This window comes from Podarcis melisellensis (genome assembly GCF_964234715.1).
Source record: "Podarcis melisellensis genome assembly, chromosome: 5".
In the NCBI taxonomy this organism is placed as follows: domain Eukaryota; kingdom Metazoa; phylum Chordata; class Lepidosauria; order Squamata; family Lacertidae; genus Podarcis; species Podarcis melisellensis.
Genome location: NC_138537.1, coordinates 9,915,465 through 9,937,420, shown reverse-complemented (window position 1 = coordinate 9,937,420; position 21,956 = coordinate 9,915,465). Strand labels below are relative to the sequence as shown.

At 45.6% G+C, this 21,956-nt stretch overlaps 1 long non-coding RNA gene across 1 annotated transcript in view; it reads right to left on the bottom strand.

The window, feature by feature from the left end:
* Window positions 1-12,012: 12,012 nt before the first annotated feature.
* LOC309370039 overlaps window positions 12,013-21,956 on the bottom strand; it is a 183,178-nt gene continuing 173,234 nt past the window's right edge. Inside the window, exon 2 of the long non-coding RNA XR_014168380.1 lies at window positions 12,013-12,066. This is a non-coding gene — a long non-coding RNA (uncharacterized lncRNA). The remainder of the gene's footprint in view (window positions 12,067-21,956) is intronic.

The window sequence follows — 21,956 nt, the reverse complement described above, 5'->3', positions numbered from 1 at the left end:
CATTTGACTTGGTTGCTTCAGCCACACTGGGCAGCTTCCAACATAAAAGGTAAAGGTAAAGGTACCCCTGCCCGTATGGGCCAGTCTTGACAGACTCTGGGGTTGTGCGCCCATCTCACTTAAGAGGCCAGGGGCCAGCGCTGTCCGGAGACACTTCCGGGTCACATGGCCAGTGTGACATCGCTGCTCTGGCGAGCCAGAGCTGCACACGGAAACGCCGTTTACCTTCCCGCTGGTAAGCGGTCCCTATTTATCTACTTGCACCCGGAGGTGCTTTCGAACTGCTAGGTTGGCAGGCGCTGGGACCGAGCAGCGGGAGCGCACCCCGCCGCAGGGATTCGAACCGCCGACCTTTCGATCGGCAAGTCCTAGGCGCTGAGGCTTTAACCCACAGCGCCACCTGTGTCCCGTGGCTTCCAACATATATAAAACTTAATAAAACAATGTTAAAAAAACCTATACAGGGCTGCCTTCAGATGTCTTCTAAAGGTTGTATATACTTATCTCCTTGGCTCAGGGGGTCGCATAACTCCATACCCTCCAACATTTCTCTGATGAAAATAGGGATGTCCTAAGGAAACGCGAGACATTCGGGGGTTAAATCAGAATTCTGGACAGTTTTTGTAAATCCAGGACTGTCCCTGGAAAATAGGGACACTTGCAGGGTCTGATACCATCCAATTTTTGGACAGCCAAAATTGGGATGCGCATGTTCCAGGACACGCTCCCAGGTGAGTCATGTGACCTGAGCTTTGCTCTCGCCCTTCCCAAGCAGGTCCCAGCAGGATGAGGAGAAGATGATTAATTTAAGACTTGCAGGGATGAGATCAGCAAAGCTAAAGTTCAGCATGAAGTTGGTTCAAAGTCAAACTAACGTATGAATTGTGTGAACTGAATCGGGCCCAGTATTAAATAGGGAGCCACTGCAACTCCCAGGGAACAGGTGTATTGAGGGCTATACATCAGTACAGTGCTTAGACTTCTGTTAGAATCAAGCCTGTTGTTCATGTATGTTAAATTCATGGAAGATTGGTCTACCAATGGTTGTTTACCAAGGCTGCTTATAGTTCTTTGACTCCTGCAGGTTTTTTTTTAAAATAAATTTTTATTCAAGTTTTCACCAATTTATAACATTTCCACACAACACAATAATCAACAGAAAAAAAAGAAAGAGAAAAAGAAAAAAGACATTATAGTAGAAAAATACAAACATAAAACACGTATAAATTCAAATTTTTCTTTCTTATAACTTACTTTCCCGACTTCCTCATACCTCCCCTTTCTGTATTCTAATTTCTGATTAAGTTATCAGCAAATTCTTCCCTTACTTATAACTTAATTTTAGTATTATTTAATTTCTTTAAATTATCCTTTGCCGCAATTAACCCCTTAATTTATGATCCAGCGTCTTTCTAGCATTCATTAATTTTACAGTATTTCTTTAGATATTCTTTAAATTTTTCCCAGTCCTCTTCCGCCGTAGCTCTTCTCTGGTCCCGGATTCTGCTCGTCATCTCTGCCAGTCCCATATAGTCTAGACTCCTGCAGGTTTTTTTAATGGGACTGGAAGGGGGCTCCCATCGAACTCTTTAGCAGCCAGGCCTGTCTGTCTGTCTGTCTGTCTCTTTGGTTGTTCCACCACTGTGCACCTGCTAACCAAAAGTCTGTTAAAAGACAAATACTTGAAATAAATCAATCAGCAGGTTTTATGAAACAGTACAGACAGAAGCCAGGAGCATCGCAGAAAGTAACGTGGTTAGCGGCGCTCATCAAAAATGAAAAATATCCCCTGAAGAAATAAGAAAAGGGGGTGAGTGGGCATTAACAGGTGTTGTGAATAATCAGACCTACATTTATGATGAGTGGGACCTCTTGGGTGCATAATCAGATCACACACCTCGAAGAGCATTAATGCACATAAAATAGGTTCTCCGTGGTCTGTAATAATTATGCTTAAGTTGTTTTGTTGCTGAAATAAAATACTTGCCGGGGGTGGGGTTAAGGATAAGTGGCTGGGCGATCACTGCCCCTAAGTGGGGGTGATGGCTGTACCTTTAAAAGCACAGCACATGGCAATGATGGGCAAAGGCTCAGGGATAGATCAGCTGCTTTGCATGCAGAAGGTTCCAGCTGCTACTGGTCAGTGTAAACATTAATGAACTAGATAGAACATTGGCACAGCTTAGCAGAAGGCAGATTTCTGCATCTCCCCTCCTATTTACATAACTACACACTCACTCATATTCATGCCTCTTAGCTCTTTAATTAACTTGCGTATTTCATGCATCTAGCAACAAGGTGGAGAAGGAGTGTCAGAAAGAGAGGGGGGAGAGAAAAGGGTTGCAGAGAAAGTACCACTCATCTTTTGCTTTGGTCCTGCTCATTTTTGGCCCTCTCTCCCCACGTGTTCTGGCTCTGCCCCACCCACTGCCAGAGTGGTACATCTGAGAGAACACAGCCAGTAACAGGTTACCCCCAAGGAATGTGGCTCTCAAGAGAAAAATGTTTCCCTTCTGATCTGCATTCTGGAATGGGAAGGAAATTTCTGTACACCTTCTTTGGAAGACAGTGTTGGTAGCAGCAACGACATTATTCATTGCTTTTTATAAGACATCTAAAGTAATCAGCAAAATACCAAAATGTAGAATAACTTAAAGGTAAAGGTAAAGGGACCCTGACCATTAGGTCCAGTCGCGGACGACTCTGGGGTTGCGGCGCTCATCTCTCTTTACTGGCTGAGGGAGCCAGCGCACAGCTTCCGGATCATGTGGCCAGCATGACTAAGCCGCTTCTGGCAAACCAGAGCAGCGCATGGAAATGCCATTTACCTTCCCTCTGGAGCGGTACCTATTTATCTACTTGCACTCTGACATGCTTTCGAACTGCTAGGTTGAGCTCACCCCGTCATGGGGATTTGAACTGCCAACCTTCCGATCGGCAAGCCCTAGGCTCTGTGGTTTAGACCACAACTTACCCAAAGAAGAAGACGCAAAATAATACACAATTATGATAAAAGGGTTCATTCACCCAAAGTGTTCGTCCTACCCCACTAAAGAGACTATCCCCAAAATACACCAGAATCATACCACATTATGAATGTATTAAGATAAAAATACTGTTTTTGCCTGGAGCCTAAAGGCTGATAACGTTGGTGCGAAGTGAGCTTCTCTGGGGAGAGCATTCCACAGTCAGAAAGCCAACACTGAAACTATGATGAAACTACACCATCATAATGCCTAGCATTTATATAGTGCATTTCAAGTGTTCAAAGCATACCCCAAGAATCCCAAAGCCAGTCCTGCAAGGTTGGTCACAATTATTATCCCCATATTGCAGATGGGAGAGAGTGCTAATGAGAATTATGCCTTGTTCTTCCTGGAGGGAGTGCAGAGCAAGCAGCTTATATATATGGTTTGCACCTACAAGGCTCGAATTTGATTAGCTTTGGACATAAAATTGCATCGTGTATCTTCATTCACGATGAAGATACACAAGGAGGGCACAAGGAGAAGGGGGCGACAGAGGACGAGATGGTTGGATAGTGTTTTTGAGGTTACCAGCATGAGTTTGACCAAACTGTGGGAGGCAGTGGAGGACAGAGGTGCCTGGCGTACTCTGGTCCATGGGGTCACGAAGAGTCGGACACGACTAAACGACTAAACAACAACAACAATCTTCATTCTATTTTTTTCTCTCCTTTTTGGCCACTCTGTCTTAGCCACTGATCCTTACTAGTCTGCACAGCAGTTCTCTGTGCTTCGAGAGCTTATAAAGAACTACTGGGACTATTCATTCATTCATTTATTTATGGATTTGCCAACAGAGCTGAAAAACTGTAGCTGCCTAGTTTATGGCATTCGCAGTCAAATTCATGAGCTCCCATACAATGTGCTCCTGCACTCCTGACACAACGCACATGTTGTGCGTAAACCCATAAACTTTAAGGACAAATAAAACCAAATAAGATACAACTGGAATGCCTAAGTACTCTCCAGGACCCTCATTAAAAAATACAATAGGATGCTTTCAGCAGCTGGCAGTACCTCTTGATGAGAATCACAGGGTATGGACATGGCTTTTACAATCACACAGCTAGCAAACTTTGCGATACACACAAACACACACACAACTTGCTGTTGGCCCTAGGTAGACTGTTACTTGGGGCAGCGGTCCTGGGATCTGCATATACCCAGGACCAAGAACGTCAGCAGGCTGGTAGATCATGTTGATAGCAGTTGTAGTTATTGAACTCCCCTCAGCTGCTTGGGTGAATAGGGTCCCTGCAGGATCCTCCTTGTTATTTAAAGAAGAAGAAAGCTGGTAGAGGCTGGAATCATTATAGCCATCTTTAGATAGCTTAAGGCAGAGGGTTTTTTAAAGGTTTTTCCCCCAGGAAATAAGCTGCCACAGGGGCCAGATTAAACCAACCGGCAGTCTGGATTAGGCCCCTGAAATGGACTTTGGATATGCCTGGCTTAAGGGCTGTCACAGGGAGAGTAGGGCAAGCCTGCTCTGGAGGGTAGGACCTGCACCGATGGCTACAAGTTACAACAAATGAGATTCCGACTAACATCAGGAAGAACTTTCTGACTGTAAGGCTTGTTTGGCAATGGAACAGACTCCCATGAGAGGTGGTGGACTCTCCTTCCTTGGAGGTGTTTAAGCAGAGGTTAGATGGCCATTTGTTGTGTTGAGATTCCTACTCTGCAGGGGGTTGGACTAAATGGGCTTTGGGGGTCCCTTCCATCTCTACAGTTCTATGATTGTTCTGTTGCTTGGCTTCTTCTGGGTCATGCCATATTCAGGCTCTGGGGATTTGCAGGAGTTCAGCTTCCTGCACTGATGCCGGAGGGGCTCATCTTTCTCTTTCCATTCAATAAACATAGCAGGGCCAAGTCAAGTAACCTTTATTGGCACCACATAAGAACATTCAGAATACGTTCAGAATAGATAGGCCAGTGCGATCTCGTCGCCACCCCAACAACACAGTCACCCGCCAAAGGGCAGAAGAGGCGAGCAATCTGCCTCATCTTTGAGGGTTTCCAGCAAGGGCAGGATCCTGTAGCATACTTCGGCGACAAAACAATCAAATAAAGGAACTTAGCTACTGTCTTGGTGAGCTCTTGGTCTCTCCCCTGTAATGAGAAGTGCATAACCTCCGTCTCTGGCTTCCATGCTGGAATACATAGATGGTCTAGAAATTGTTGGTGGAGATCATCATACATTTTACATTTAAGGGCCGTGTGAGCTAGAGTTTCCACCAGGTGGGCATTGCATGGGCAGATCCTATCTCCTTCTGCCAAACTCGCAAACCTATCCCAAAGGAGGTTAGAAGGATTAGAATTGAACCTAGCCAGGGAAAAGGAGCAGGGCCAAGTGAATCTTTAAGCGAAGTACTCTGTAGCTTCAGGGCACCACACATTGTGTGCCACGGAGTATGGAGGATAACAGTGAAACCTATTCTGTTTTAATCTGAACAACTTTTGTTCCAAGGTCCCTCTTTAATTTAATGAACTGGGCTTCTTCTAAATTGGAAACCCAAATATCAGCTGGATTTATGAATTCAAAATTTGGGGATTCCAGCTTTTCCAACGAACCCACCCACCCATACGAGACAATGGAAGACAAACTAGTGCTTAATTGAACTCTTTCAGATCTCTAACCCTCCAAGAGATTCTCTGTCTCCACCCCACTCAATGAATCATTGATACACACATGATAATATCATCTACATTTATCCTTGTGCCTGCACTCCTATTATCCATGCACCTCAGAAGTGGCGCTGGCAAACAGATATTAAGGGTGACAGTTTCCTGCTGAATTGGTGCGTACATCGTGAGAGGCAAAACGTTGTAACTTAGTTCCACTGGGCTCTGTACAGATGTAAGGTTACTCACAGATCCGCCTCCGTTTTCATCTTTGCTTCTGCTTCACTGCCCACATATGGGTTTCTTGAGCATGAATTATTAATAACAGAATCATTTCTGAAATGCCGGATGATGTGCCAATTGTTGTCAGGTTATAAATATGCTCCTTCTAACTAATTGCATAGTTACCATTTACTATACCACATGAATCCAAGGATTTATAATTGTTAGAGAACACGTTCCACCCTTCCGCTAGTTGGTGGGAAGTCAATTGAGGCTGGGAGAGAGGGGGAAAATCTATATTATTATTATTATTATTATTATTATTATTATTATTATTATTACTTTTTTTCAGCCAGAACTCAGTTCTGGCACCTCTCAGGTGGGTGCCATTGCCATTCTATGAGAATGAGGGAGGTGTTCATGGAGAGTTCCGGCACCTCTCATTCTAGAAAAATATCTATTATTATTATTATTGCTATTATTATTAAGCAAGAACATACACCCTGTTACTTCTGTCTCTGTACAAACACAGGGCAGGAGATTAACCCTTTAAAAATACAATCCAGTGTTTCTAAGGGAGTAAGGGAATAAGTGGAGGGGAAGGAGTTCAAGAAATCAATGGTTCTATGACCAAAACTTTCCAGGGGCTGTCAACATGATGGTCTCCAGATCTTCCTGGACTACAGCTTCCACAACCCGTAAGGATTGGCTGTGGGGCTTCGGATGATGGGAGCTGGTCCAACAACATCTACAGATCACAATATTGGCTACCCCTCCTTAGGCAGTATTGTTGTTGTTAAAGGTTTCTATTAAGATTTTCCTGGGTAACAAGAAAATCTTGAACCATTGAAACAAAACAGTCCTCTTCAGGGTGAGACATTACTGTTATATGCATTATGGGCTTGAAGGAAAAGAGAATAATAGAATTGTAGAGTTGGAAGGGACCCTGAAGATCATCTAGTTCAGAGCTTTCCAACCTGTGTGTTGCAACATGTTAGTGTGTCGGCCGCAGTGTGTAGGTGTGTCATGCGAACGCTGCCTGCACTCCTCCCAGGGCTGGAAAGGGGTTAGTTAAACCTCTGGTTTGCTAATAAAACTGAATTACTGTGTCGCGAAATGATGCACATCTAAAAAGTGCGTCCCTGACAAGAAAAGTTTGGAAAGCTCTGATCTAGTCCAGCCCCCTACAATGAAGGAATATGCAGGTGTCCTAGTCAGCATCTTAAAAACCAGAGGCACCACCTTGCCAACAAAGGTCCATATAGTTAAAGCTATGGTTTTCCCAGTAGTGATGTATGGAAGTGAGAGCTGGACCATAAAGAAGGCTGATCACCAAAGAATTGATGCTTTTGAATTATGGTGCTGGAGGAGACTCTTGAGAGTCCCATAAACTGCAAGAGACTGCAAGAAGATCAAACCTATCCAAAGGATGAGATGGTTGGATGGTGTTCTTGAAGCTACCAGCATGAGTTTGATCAAACTGCGGGAGGCAGTGGAGGACAGAAGTGCCTGGCGTGCTCTGGTCCATGGGGTCACGAAGAGTCGGACACGACTAAACGACTAAACAACAACAAAAATATGGAATGTGGCTTTTGCCATATTAACTTGTTTGCCTGGTTGAGCAAGCAAGAAGCTGAGCAGACATCACAGCCTTTCACTCCCTCATCATAAAAAATGGGGATAATGCTTATTTGTCACATTTATATCCCACCTTTTCTTCGCAGTGGCAGTTTTATCCCCATTTTATCCCCACGGCAACCCTCAGAGGCAGGTTAATTTTACCATAACTGCACTGGGAGCTCTTTGGAACCAAAGGGCAGGATATAAAAATACATTAAGATTACAGTCCTATAACCATGTTGTTGTTGTTTAGTCGTGTAGTCATGTCCGACTCTTCATGACCCCATGGACCAGAGCACGCCAGGCACTCCTGTCTCCCACTGCCTCTTGCAGTTTGGTCAAACTCATGCTGGTAGCTTCGAGAACACTGTCCAACCATCTTGTCCTCTGTCGTCTCCTTCTCCTTGTGCCCTCCATCTTTCCCAATATCAGGGTCTTTTACAGGGAGCCTTCTCTTCTCATGAGGTGGCCAAAGTATTGGAGCCTCAGCTTCACGATCTGTCCTTCCAGTGAGCACTCAGGGCTCATTTCCTTCAGAATGGATAGGATTGATCTTCTTGCAGTCCATGGGACTCTCAAGAGTCTCCTCCAGCACCATAATTCAAAAGCATCAATTCTTTGGCGATCAGCCTTCTTCCATACATCACTACTGGGAAATAACCATAGCTGTCAACTTTTCCCCTTTCTTGCGAGGAATCCTGTTCGGAATAAGGGAATTTCCCTTTGAAAAAGGGAAACGTTGACATCTATGCCTATAACACTTTACTGGGAGTCTGGCCCACTGAACCTAAGAGGATTGGCATCCACATGAGGGTTGCAAGGTCAGGAGCATCCTGGAACTTGAGATTTCAGGGCCCAGACCTAGGGTCTAATCCCAGGTGATGGAGGCACAGGAGCTAAAGTACGTAATCTGCATCTACAATAATCTCTCTCTCTCTCTCTCTCTCTCTCTCTCTCTCTCTCTCTCTCTCTCTCTCTCTTTCTCTCTCTCTGTATGTGTGTGTGTGTGTGTGTGTATAAAATTAAAGGCACTCTCACCCAGGGGCGTACCTGGGGTTGGCCAAGTTGGCCCCCCACCAGGGGCGCAGGCCCTGGGGAGCGCACAAAAACCTTGCCTCTTGACTGTGGCTTGGAGCGGTTAGGAGCCTGCCTGTTCCCTACTCCTCTACTGCTCTGGATGTTCTGGTGAGGCACAAAGACTCATCTGGTAAGGGACACAAAGGGTGGTGCAACAATATGTCTTATTGCCAAGGGTGCAAGGTGTGTGTGTGTGTGTGTGTGTGTGTGTGTGTGTGTGTGTGGTGCTTGCTCCTGGGGCTAGGCAGCCTAGGTATGGCTCTGCCCTTGCCCACCTGGAGATTCAAGCCAGACCTGGAGGGGCCAAGCAAACCTGGAGACTTCAGGTCAGACCTAGAGGTCTGGTAACCCATGTAGTATTGTACTGTAAATACCTTAAGCACACTGTAGGTGAGAGGAGAGAATGCTCATTACTGCTCCTTCACCATATGGAGATAATCCATAGCTCGCTGGGCTTGTGAATCAGTCCTACGGTTGCTGTATTATTTGCCAGACAAAAGTTGCATTGATGCGATCGTTGCGATGTAGTCAAGCCACTGCGAGTTGCCTTTTTTATTTTTAGTTTCATGAATGCTCTGACTCATTTGAAGATCACAGCCAACACATTCCCCCTCGGCCCACAAAATTTGACGTAGGTTTCACGTAGCTCTGCAGGCGCAGATGGAAGAGAACATGCCATCATTCTTTTTAATTTGCCAGTTTGGGTGTGTGAATTGGGCCCTCAGGCCAGGCCTGGATTTATGGCACAACAAGGCCATCTTTGAATTTTTATTTGGGTTGGTATTTTTTTCGAAGTCACCCTCACCCCTGCCCCAGTTGCTTTGAACTTTCAGATTGAAAAAGCCGATAAATTTTAGCAACCTGTTGCAGTCAAGGAAGATTTTTTATTGCTTCTTCCCGCTTCTCATTAACCATATGGCGTGCCATTCACCGAGGGCGGCCTAATGAGAATTACGTTTGCAGGTAATTTTCTGTTGATTGTCTTGGGATAAACAAATTTTTCGTACTTGTTTTGCTAATATATTCAAGTAGGCTCACAGGGGGAAAAGATTAATCATCTAAAAAGCAAGCTGGGGCCTTTCATTATGCGGAAGGAGCCAAGGATGATCAGAGCAAAGCCACTTGTTGCTATGACAGCAGATACCTTTTTGTGAGGTAAATGGTGCCTCCCGAGCCGATTGGCCAAAATTAGATTATCAAGATGACCAACCACAGGGAGTTAACTTCATCAGCATGGAGAAATGGGGGGAAATCCTGTTGGGATCCTACAAAGGAATTTTTATGAGAAGGCAACCGAGTCAGGGGTTTGCTTTCATTATAAGGAATATGTTGCATCTAATAAAATAATTTGAGAGAAACAGACAATGGAATTAGCCTATCTACTATTGTAAGATATCCACATAAGCTTTAATCTGTTTTCCACTAATACCTCCATTCAAAGTAAAGAACCCCTTATTTTCTCCATAATTCCTCTGCTACCAAACACTGTCATCATGTACCTGTTTATATAATTGGAGATAAGCTAATTGCAGGCAATTCAAAAGGGGCTGGCGGTGTTACAAATATTTACTAGAAACATTACCAGTGGATGGGAAGAATGGACACAATCCATTTCAAAGAAGAAATGGTCTCTTCTTAGGAACATAGGAAAATGTCCATCTAGCTCAGTATTGTGTACACGGACTGGCAGCAACTCTCCAAGTTTCCAGGCAGATGCTAGGGATTGAACCTGCAACCTTCTGCATGGAAAGCAGATTCTCTACCACTGGGCTACAGCCCTTCCCTTCTTTGAATTGTGTATTGGGGTAGTAGCCAATGTGCTATTCTTCAGATGCAGACTACAACTTCCATCCTTCTGGACCCGTGCCTATGCCGCTTGGATTGATGGGAATTGTAGTCCTATGCATCTGAAGCGCATATTGTCAGATAGGCTTGCACAGTTGTAACCCACAAAGCCCAAAGCAGTCTTGTGGTTTGTCATGCATTGTGGCAAGCCCTCTGCTTTTTGTGGCCAAAAAAAGTGGGGCAGGCTGCCGTACGTGGCTCCTGGTGGGTCACATTTTGCATGGAGAGTTTGTTGCAAGCTGCTTAGGTATCTTATAGGAATTTTCATTTTGCAAATGACGGAAACAGGGATATGGATGCAAACAGAGGGGCACGAAGAAGCAATTGTGCTAAAGCTAAGCAGGTTTGGATCTAGTCAGTGCCTGGATGGGTTAATACCCAGGAACTCCACATGTTGTTATTTATTGAATTTATATCCTGTTCTTCTTCCCAAAGAAGCCCATGGTTGCGATATCGGCTGATTTGACTTCCAACCTGGAAGAAAGATTGGGTAGATAGGTAGATAGTTTAACAGTATTTGTTTCCTTCAAGCAAATACTCTGTACTTTGCCTTATAGCGAGTCAGAGCATGAGACCCTCTAGTGCAGGATGCTTGGAACATTTGCCTTTGAAAAGAAGAAGGATAGAGTGTTGAAACACTCTGCTAATTTTAGCTCTAGAAGGGGAATAGGGGTCTCTTAATACAGTGGTACCTCGGGTTACAGACGCTTCAGGTTACAGACGCTTCAGGTTACAGACTCGGCTAACCCAGAAATAATACCTCGGGTCAAGAACTTTGCTTCAGGATGAGAACAGAAATCGTGCGGCGGTGGCACAGCGACAGCGGGAGGCCCCATTAGCTAAAGTGGTACCTCAGGTTAAGAACAGTTTTAGGTTAAGAACAGATTTCCGGAACGAATCAAGTTCTTAACCCGAGGTACCACAGTAACTCTCAGCAACAAGGCTTTTTTTCCAGCTGGAACTCACAGAATCTCCGTTCTGGAAACTCTCAAGTGGGTGCCATTGCCATTATAAGAGAACAAGGGTGAAGGGAACATGGTGAGTTCTGGACCCTTTTTTTCTAAAAAAAAATAAAAAATAGCACTGCTCAGCACCCTTAACAAACTACAGATCCCAGGATTCTTTGGGGGGGATCCATGACCGTTTAAAGTAGTATCATAGTCACTGGCGGAGGAAGGGGGTGCACTGGGTGCGTTCCGCTCCGGGTGTCATCCCTGAGGGGGGGTGACATTGCCACACTGCCCCCCTGGGACACTGTCGCTCGCCATGGGAGGCACCTCCTGGGACGCTATCCCTGCCCCCGCGGGTGGCTAGCCCCACGGCACACAGCATCTGATCATAGTGCTTTAAATGTAGGGTATGGATGTGACAATAGATGGAGACCATTCTTAGCTTTAACAATGTAACAGCATTAAATGCTCTCTGACTATTACAGTGGCGCCCCGCAAGACGAATGCCTCGCAAAACGAAAAACGCGCAAGACGAAAGGGTTTTTCGGTTTTTGCGTCGCTTCGCTAGACAAATTTCCCTATGGGCTTGCTTCGCAAGACGTTTCAAGTTCTTGCGAGTTTTTTTCCTTTTTCTTAAAGCCGCTAAGCCGCTAATAGCCGCTAAGCCGCTAAGCCATTAATAGCCGCTAAGCTGTTAATAGCCGCTAAGCCGCTAATAGCCGCTAAGCCGCTAATAGCCGTGCTTCGCAAGACGAAAAAACCGCAAGACGAAGAGACTCGCGGAACGGATTAAAATCGTCTTGCGAGGCACCACTATAATCATTTGTGCTTAGCTGGCTTCAGTCTAGAAGAGGTGTGAAACTTAAATGCATTGCAAATCTCATGTTTGTTTGCCATGTGAATTCAATGTACCGTATTTTTTGTTCTATAAGGCACACCAGACCATAAGATGCACCTAGTTTTTGGAGGAGGAAAACAAGAAGAAAAAATTTTGAATCCCAGAAGCCAGAACGGTTGTTAGCTGTTCTGGCTTCTGGGATAGCCGCATGAAGCCTCTTCAGGGCAGCGGGATGAAGGCTCCCCATGCCTTGAAGAGGCTTCGCGCAGCGAAGCCAGAACAATAAGAGGGATCACTGCGCAGCAATCCATCTTGCTGTTCTGGCTTCTGGGATAGCTGCGCAGCCTGCATTCACTCCATAAGACGCACACACATTTCCCCTTACTTTTTAAGAGGGAAAAAGTGCGTCTTATAGAGAGAAAAATACGGTAATCATGAAGATTGTTTTGGGGTTTAAATCAGCATAGTCAAAGTGAGGGAAGTTACTATAGCTGTGAGCTGTAGTAGCTGTTTTAAAGCTTTTTTTTTTAACCTGAAAATGTTTTGCACTCTATTTTAAAACACTGCAATGGATAATGAGCAACATAAACATGGATGACACAAGGGAATATTATGGGGTACACTGGTATGAATTTGGGATCTTAATTTTCTAAGGTCAATGAAAGAGAGGCTGAAGTTTTGAATGTTGTGCAAGAATCTTAGCAATACAAATACACTGATTTAGGCTTTTGCTCTTGCTCGCTCTTTGCTATTTTCAGCAGACACGCCAAAAAGGAACCTTTCTCAGAAATTGTATTAACCTGAATTGACTTGATTTCTAAATAATCCCTTATAACTGCAACATTTTCCTCCTGATCCAAAGAAGATGGAGGGCGGGGGCAGAAACAGCATATGCGCGACACAAAGCCCACCATGTGTAGCAATGCATTGTTGATTTTTTAAAAAGCATATTTAAACCCTTCAGGAAACCCCTTTTTCATGTAAATTTAGTGATTTAGATTATTTTTTAAGAGTGCCCGAAACAAACTGTTTCTAAAATGTTTTCTTCCCTCCTGTGAAAGAATACTACCAGTGTAAAGGTAAGAGGTTAGGTAGACGAGGAATAATTCTTGCTCCATTAAAATTCAGCTGTCGTTAATACAGAAAAGTTGCAACTCAGAACTATTTCAGCCACACTTACTCAATTTGTCTCAGTTAAGGATGGGACGTGGGTGGCGCTGTGGGTTAAACCACAGAGCCTAGGACTTGCTGATCAGAAGGTCGGCGGTTCGAATCCCTGCGACGGGGTGAGCTCCCGTTGCTCGGTCCCAGCTCCTGCCAACCTAGCAGTTTGAAAGCACGTCAAAGTGCAAGTAGATAAATAGGTACCGTTCCGGCGGGAAGGTAAACGGCGTTTCCGTGCACTGCTCTGGTTTGCCAGAAGCGGCTTAGTCATGCTGGCCACATGACCCGGAAGCTGTCTGTGGACAAACGCTGGCTCCCTTGGCCAATAGAGCGAGATGACCGTGCAACCCCAGAGTCGGTCACGACTGGACCTAATGGTCAGGGGTCCCTTTAGCTTTTTAAGGATGGGAGAGAAGAATTGTGATCCAGTTCCCACTTAAAGGCAAATCTACCTAATTTGAACTTCTCAAAACAACATAGGAACTGAACCAAGGGGGCAAGAAAGAGATGGCTAGATATTACTATTAGAATCATAGAATTGCAGAGTTGCAGGGGACCACGAGAGCCATCTATTCCAACCCCCTGCAATGCAGGAATCTCAGCTAGAGAGGAAGACAGGCTCTTCTTATTTATCCCATAAGCATAACCTCTTATTTTGCAGTGCAAATAAGCGGCAGTATAATTTTTAAACTCATTTTTAGAATGTTTGAATAATATCGTAATTGATTTTATTGCCTCCCTGGGCTCCTTTGGGGAAAAGGTTGGGGTATAAACAGTGGCGTAGCATGGGGGGTGCAGGGGGGCCCGGCCGCACCGGGCGCAACATCTGGGGGTTAGGGTTAGGGGGCGCAAATCCACGGGTTAGGGGGCGCAAATTACTTGCCTTGCCCCGGGTGCTGACAACCCACGCTACGCCACTGGGTATAAATTGTAACAGCAATGGCAACAACAACTACTTGTCCTAGTCCTAAAAAACGAGACCATTACAGCACAGCTAGAGGATGTGTGGCCCTCCAGATCTGCTGGACTTTAGCTCCCATCATCCCTGACCATTGGCAACGTTGGATGAACAGCCATCAAGCAATGCCATTTCTCTTTAACCAGGCCTTTGGCTGATTAATTGTATTATTAATGTATTTGTATGGTTTTATTGTTTAAGCTTGTGCCAATAAAGGCCAATAACAATGTGTAGAGCTGCCATACATCTGGATTTTCCCAGACATCACCAGGATTTGACAGGTGGAATTGGCATTTGGGGGGAATTTCCAAAAAGGCAGCTCTTTGCCCTGGATGGATCTTGGACAATAAAAAAATTGCATTTTTTTTTTTGGGGGGGGTGTTTTGTAAAACAATTGTGGGAGGTCGGGTTATTGGTTTGTTTTCATTTTATTATGTATTTTGTGTTCTCATTTTGTATTTTTATGTTGTGAACTGCCCTGTGATCTTTGGATGAAAGGCTTATAATTCATTCATTCATTCATTCACTCTTCAAAGGGCCACAAGTTCCTCACTGCAACCATAAGCCACTTTTTGTGTGGAGAGAAAAACGTTCACAAAAGCTCTGTTTCAAAAAAAAAAAAAAAAAGATCTGACAGGAAAAAGGATTCCCAAGTCATCCCTAGCAGGTGAAATCAAGGAAGAGGTTATGGTCTCCAGTGTATGGTCTCCAGCTAATTAATATTTCCACCTTGTTAACTGTTGTCTCAAAACATTGAACTCATGTTTATTACATCCAAAATTGCCATCCCAATGGATTCTTACACCTCTAGCCATGAGAATATACTGTATTTTTCGCTCTATAGAATGCACCCGACCATAGGACGCACCTTGTTTTAGAGGGGGAGAACAAGAAAAAAAATTCTCCCCCCTCTCTGCTCAGCGCCCCTTCAGCGAAGCGGCAGGAGAAACGGAGCCCCTTCCATTTCTCCTCCCGCTTGGCTGAAGGGGCGCTGTGCAGCTCTCCCTCTCTGCTGAAGCCGGAAGAGCAAGACTCTCCTGGCTTCAGCAAATGGAACCTGAAGCCTGCGGAATGCAGTGGGAACTCGCACTGTGTTCCGGAGGCTTCACGTTGCTTTCGCTGAAGCCTGGAGAGCAACGCGAAGCCTCCGGAGCATGGAAGGAGCGCTCCCTCTGCGCTTCGGAGGCTTCACGTTGCTATCGCTGAAGCCAAGGAGCCTGCATTCGCTCCATAGGATGCACACACATTTCTCCTTAATTTTTGGAGGGGAAAAAGTGCATCCTATAGAGCGAAAAATACGGTACTTTGGGACTGGCTTTTCAACAGGCCTCTGACTGTGCTGCATCCAGAAATTCACTTGCTAGTTCTCGCCTGCTAAACTGATAAAAGCACAGCTACAGAGGCGGTTGAAAAGTTGGCAACTCTACTTTTTCTTTTTCATCCACGCATATGTTCCCATAACTGTTGCAGGCATCTCTCAGAAGTGGATGTTTATCAGCATGTTTATCAATGTGTGTGACTGACAATAAGATGTTAATAAAATGTGACTGTTCCTCCCATGGCATTTATTTCCCACCACAAACCTTTTCGCGAATTCCTCCACCTAGGATCAAAGAACGTTGGATATGCATCTATAGAATAACAGGGAAGCAGGGTAGGGGAAAAGAAAAGGAAAATGTTTTCCCCAAATTTATAGATAGTTAAAATACTGTGCACACATAATTAATGTCAGAGCCAGATCACAAGATAGGCAGGTGGGGGAGAGTCTGATGTTAAAAGCAGAAGAATAAACTGCTTCGTGACTTGAGGAGGGGAAAACCAGAGTCTGCAGCAGGTTAGATTATCCCTATAGATACTCCGACGGCTCCTGTCCCCTCCTGTAGAAAAAAACAGCTGGTTAGCAGGGAAGCAACTGAAGAAAGATCTTTTGCCTTTAATCTACTACAGTGCTGTTCTGTGCCCAGTTTAGTATAAGACTCAGTAGCTGGAGGACAAAAGCTGTTGATGGATCCACACAATTACCTGCTCTAATATTGCTCTCAGCTGTCTGCCCTGACTGACGATTGTGGATAAAATTTAGTTAAAGTCTGTGAGGTGGGGGGAATGCTTTAAAAATGTTTTAAAAGGTTGTGGGGGGGGGGAGAACCCTACATTCCTGGCCTTGAGATCATTCTGTTTTGGTTTGAATTCATTTTAGAATAATTATGGTGATTCAAAACGCCCGCTGGACATTGATATTAGTAATAGAAATAATAAAAATAAAAATAAAAATAAATAATAATTTTTATTTATACCCCGCCCTCCCCACCCAAGACCGGGCTCAGGGCGGCTAACACCAAATATAAAACAATTGATTGAAATACAACTTAAAAACAAGATTAAAATATAACATTAAAATGCAGCCTCATTTCAGCAGAAACTCAAGAACTTTTTTGGGGATGAAAATGTCAAGTCTTCACCAAGGCTAACTATCCAGACTGGTCCTGCGTGGGCCAGAAAAAAGCCAGGGAAGTCCCCAAGTAGGAGTTCTGTCACAGAAGGAAAAAAGAAAGAGGGGGAGGGGATCAAGTTAATTCCAAGCCAAAGGCCAGGCGGAACAACTCTGCCCTACAGGCCCTGCAGAAAGAAATCAGATCCTGAAGCGTCCTGGTCTCATGAGACAGCATTCCACCAGGCCAGTACTGAAAAGGCCCTGGCTCTGGTTGAGGCTAATCTGACCTCCTTAGGGACCACTAGGGTGTTGCTATTTATGGACCTTAAGGTCCTCCGTGGGACATACCAGGAGAGGCGGTCCCGTAGGTACGAGGGTCCTAGGACGTGAAGTAATCCAATATGTTTACATCACAGTACCTTAAGAACACAAGATCAGGCCAAAGATCCAGCACCCTGTTCTCATAGAGACCAACCAGATGCACACAAGGAGGATCTGAGTGCAATATGGCTTATAGCCCTATTCCTCCATGAATTTGTCTAATCCTCTTTTGAAGCCATCCACTCTGGTGCATAGCTGTCAACTTACAGATTTGAAAATAAGGGACCAGCAGCCTCGAAAATAAGGGATCAGCAGCCAAAATAAGGGATTTTCCGAACACAAGTATCTGTCTCTATGCTTGTTGATACTGTTAAAGAAATCTGGAAGGTTAGCGAGACAAAACTTACCCTTGCAGAAGCCATGCTGGTTCTGATTCAGCAAGGCTTGTTCTTCTATATGCTATATAAGGATATCTTTAACCTAATGCAATATCTTTAATATGGTGAACACATTGCATATAACAGGAATATTCAACTTTGAAACACAGTCAACACCATTGTAGGAGTCTGATTTCTAATCCAGTTTTTAATATATGCTAAAACGATTTTAAAATAAAGACTGCCTCCTTCCCTACAGACCCTCTCGGTGGCTAAGATCAGCAGAGGGGGCCCTATTGGTAGTTCTACCATCTTCAGAGGTTTAGGAAGTGATCTGGAAGAGGGCATTCTTTGCAGCAGCCCTATAGCTATGTAATTCCTTCCCCAACAGAGGGGCATCTGGTACCTTCATTGTACAGCTTTCATTTTATGTTGAAGATCTACCCTTTTATGTTGAAGATCTACCCTTTGGGTCCTAAAATATATATTTTAGGACCCACCTAGCTGTAATTGTAAGGGACGCGGGTGGTGCTGTGGGTTAAACCACAGAGCCTAGGTAGGACTTGCCGATCAGAAGGTCGGCGGTTCGAATCCCTGTGACGGGGTGAGCTCCCGTTTCTCAGCCCCTGCTCCTGCCAACCTAGCAGTTCGAAAGCACGTCAAAGTGCAAGTAGGTACCACTCCAGTGGGAAGGTAAACGGCATTTCCATGCACTGCTCTGGTTCACCAGAAGCGGCTTAGTCATGCTGGCCACATGACCCGGAAGCTGTACGCCAATAAAGAAGAAGAAGAAGAAGAAGAAGAAGAAGAAGAAGAAGAAGAAGAAGAAGAGGAGTAGTTTGGATTTGATATCCCGCCTTTCACTCCCTTTAAGGAGTCTCAAAGCGGCTAACATTCTCCTTTCTCTTCCTCCCCCACAACAAACACTCTGTGAGGTGAGTGGGGCTGAGAGACTTCAAAGAAGTGTGACTGGCCCAAGGTCACCCAGCAGTTGCATGTGGAGGAGCGGAGACGCGAACCTGGTTCCCCAGATTACGAGACTACCGCTCTTAACCACTACACCACACTGGCTCTCTAAAGCGAGATGAGCGCCGCAACCCCAGAGTCGCTCACGACTGGACCTAATGGTCAGGGTTCCCCTTTACCTTTACCTAGCTGTCTTGAGCCTCATATACTGGATTTTTGGTAGGAAGGCCCCAAATACTTAAAAACAACAACACCCAAGTGAGTTAGAAATTATATTTGACTGCTTCTGCTGTCAGTCCAGAACAATGAGGGAAACCCCAAATGTTCTTACAATGATTTCACCTGGTTTATTGCTTCCACCTAGGTTCCCTGGGCAAGCACAGTAAAACCCTGTTAGTGAAAGTGAGCTCTGTTCTCTCCCAACTATGTTTGTTTGATGTCACTACATCCTGGAACCACCTATGGAATTTGACTGTAAACCCTTAAACCGTTCGTTGATCATCGTGTATTTATGTGTTTCCAGGAGAATTAAATTACAAGGAAATGAAACGAGAAGGCACGCACATCTCCGAGCAAAATCCTGAGGTTTCCTTGTTGCCCTACAAATGACTGCAGTAAGTCTTTCTCTGATCTCCAGCCACAAAATCTAAGCAGGGCTGTGCGTGTCTGAAACTTGGGAAGCTGGGCTTTCGCGCAGCAGCGTTTGACATTCCAAGTCCTCCGGGCAAGTTTCTAGCCCTCAAAACACAGCAGGAAAGTTTTGAAAAGGAAAGGGGCAGTGCTTGCAACCAGGGATTAGGGAGCCCTTTTCAGACTGAGGTTTACATTCTCCTCTGGGAAAACCTTCAGGCAGAGATGTACTTATGGGTTGGGGAACCCGACCCCTGCTGGGGCGCAGACCTAGGAGAGGGTCCTTTATCGGACTACCCTTCAATATGTGGGGCAGGTGATGGCACTTCCTCCACTCTTCCAGCTACAGAATTATACCAATGCCCAACCGTCAATACCAAGAACGTTGTGACAATTTGCTATGAGGTAGGCGAAAACCAAGTGGCTGGTGCCAATTTGCCAAGTGGAAAAATTCCTACCAGGTCCCTCAACAGCGACCAACCAAGGTCCATAGCAAGGTCAAGGAACAAAAATCTTAAATGGCGGGAGGGTGGGAAACAGGAGCAGCTGGAAGTGGCAAAAGAGGGAGATCCCTGGCCGTGCCTGCCTTAAATAGGGCAGGCCACGCCCCCGAGCCAGCCAATTGGCTGGCCAGGGGGTGACACGCCGAGGATTCCCTGAATTGCGCGGAGGCTGAGCTCCAGCCACCGCGCGTGTGGTGGGGGCGTGAAGCCCGCAACACCACCTGCTTTGCAGGGCGGAAGTGGCTTTGTTGTTCATGGAAGCATTCCTGCCAGGCAAAAATACTCAAGGTGGGTGCAAAGCATTGCCAATGAGGCATATGACCTGGAGAGAAGGGACATGGCTGGAGGAGAGTCTCAAGGTCCAGATAGAGAGGGCTGGGGTTTTCTTGGTCTCCATCCCTGGCCTAGGAGAAGCCACAGAAAGCTCGCTTACATGGAGCAAATCCCAGCGTAGGCAGCAGGTGGGCTGTCAAACGTGTCGCCCACCACAGCCCTGCCCACACATAAAATATTATAAGACCTGAAAATGATTGCTCAGTACGGTGATTCACACAGGGTCACACTGAACCACATGGGTCTGTAAGGAAGCAGGTATAAGATTGCCCCTCTTGGACCTACTCTGCCACTGGGGTGAACTGTCCTGAGATCATATTAAGAAGGGTGGTATATAAATCTAATAAATAATAATTGTCAGGGAACTGCCATTGGAGCCAGAGGTGGAGGGAAGGCTCCAGAGGGATGCCGGAGAGGGTCCCAGTAGGGAGAGAGGCAGCCCATCTGCTGGGGAAGGAAATCAGCGTAGCACCAGTGGAGAAGGGGGGCAGATGGGGGAATCGGCGAGGGGGCTCCAGGACTCCTCGCTGGAGACCAGCGGGGAGAGCACGGGTCCTCCGCTGCCCACACCCTCCCTGCACAGAAGACTTCTGCGCAGGGAGAGTATGAGGAGACTTGGTGTCAAAGAACATCTTTGCTGGAAGAAGTTCAAGAAACGCCCAGTAATGGATTCTGCCAGCGATTGAGACAGCCACGGATGGGTGGCTGTCCAGACAGAAAGGGTTCACCCAGGTAACCCAGCCAGGTGTGGCGACAACTTACGCACGAGCAACCCCTAGAACCATTACAATAATAATAGGCCATTTCTACATTGTGGTGGCTGGCCGCTAGTTTAGCACTAAAGGGCAGCATCCTATAGCAGTGCTTAGTGCAGACATTGTTTCTGGCAACGTCATATTGGTGACATAAATAATTGCACCTGCTTCTTGCTGGCGTCATATGAGGTAAAAAGGTAAAGGGACCCCTGACCGTTAGGTCCAGTCGTGACCGACTCTGGGGTTGCAGCGCTCATCTGACTTTACTGGCCGAGGGAGCCGGCGTACAGTTTCCGGGTCATGTGGCCAGCATGACTAAGGCACTTCTGACAAACCAGAGCAGTGCACGGAAATGCCTGGAGTGGTGCCTATTTATCTACTTGCACTTTTGACGTGCTTTCGAACTGCTAGGTTGGCAGGAGCTGGGACCGAGCAACGGGAGCTCACCCCATTGCGGAGATTTGAACCGCCGACCTTCTGATCGGCAAGTCCTAGGCTCTGTGGTTTAACCCACGTCCCTTTGTCATATGAGGTACCCTGACATAAATAGGCATGATTTAGAGTCTCTTGAACTCTCTTTTTTTGGCAGAACATGAATGGTGGTGGCTTGTACACGCTATGCTTTTAAATGTGCTTTGAAAGCACATTTCTACCGTCAAGAGATTTTGGGTACTGTAGTTTGCCCCTCACTGAGTTACGATTCCCAGCAACCCTTAACCAACTACCCATAATTCTTTGGGGGGGATATGCTTTGAATGTGCTTTAAAGGCATAGGCTAAATGAGGTCTACCTAGGGTCATGTTTTGCCTAGGATAAAAAAGAGAAAAACAGACCCCACCTCCAGTATTAGAGCAATCAGCCATTCAGTGCTGACTTCCTCAATGTTTCTTCTCAAGGAATTCATCCTTACCTGTCAAAGGTCAGGGCGATTTTCACTTCCTGTTGGCTTAACCAGGAAGCAGCGAAAAGAGCTTCAAGCTTTGATTGATAAGCTTGAGACAGTCTATGCCAGGTATGTAGGTCAGGAAGATAACAGCTGGGGAAGTGTGAGATTGAACGAGAGAGAGAGAGACCACACAGGGAGACTCCCCAAACCCCGCTTCTTATTTATTGCTGAACAATTTCAGGATTACTCAGCACTTTCAGCACAATGCAATCTGACATGTAGCCCACTGCCTGTCTCATGCTTAGCCGACTGCTTATTTGTGATGTGTGCATTGTGCCTGATGGCTTTTTGCAAAGTTAGAGCGTTGCCAAGGCGACGCTTGAGTCAGAGTTTTAGCAGCAATTTTTGATCTGCCCTTACGGAGAAGCCGCT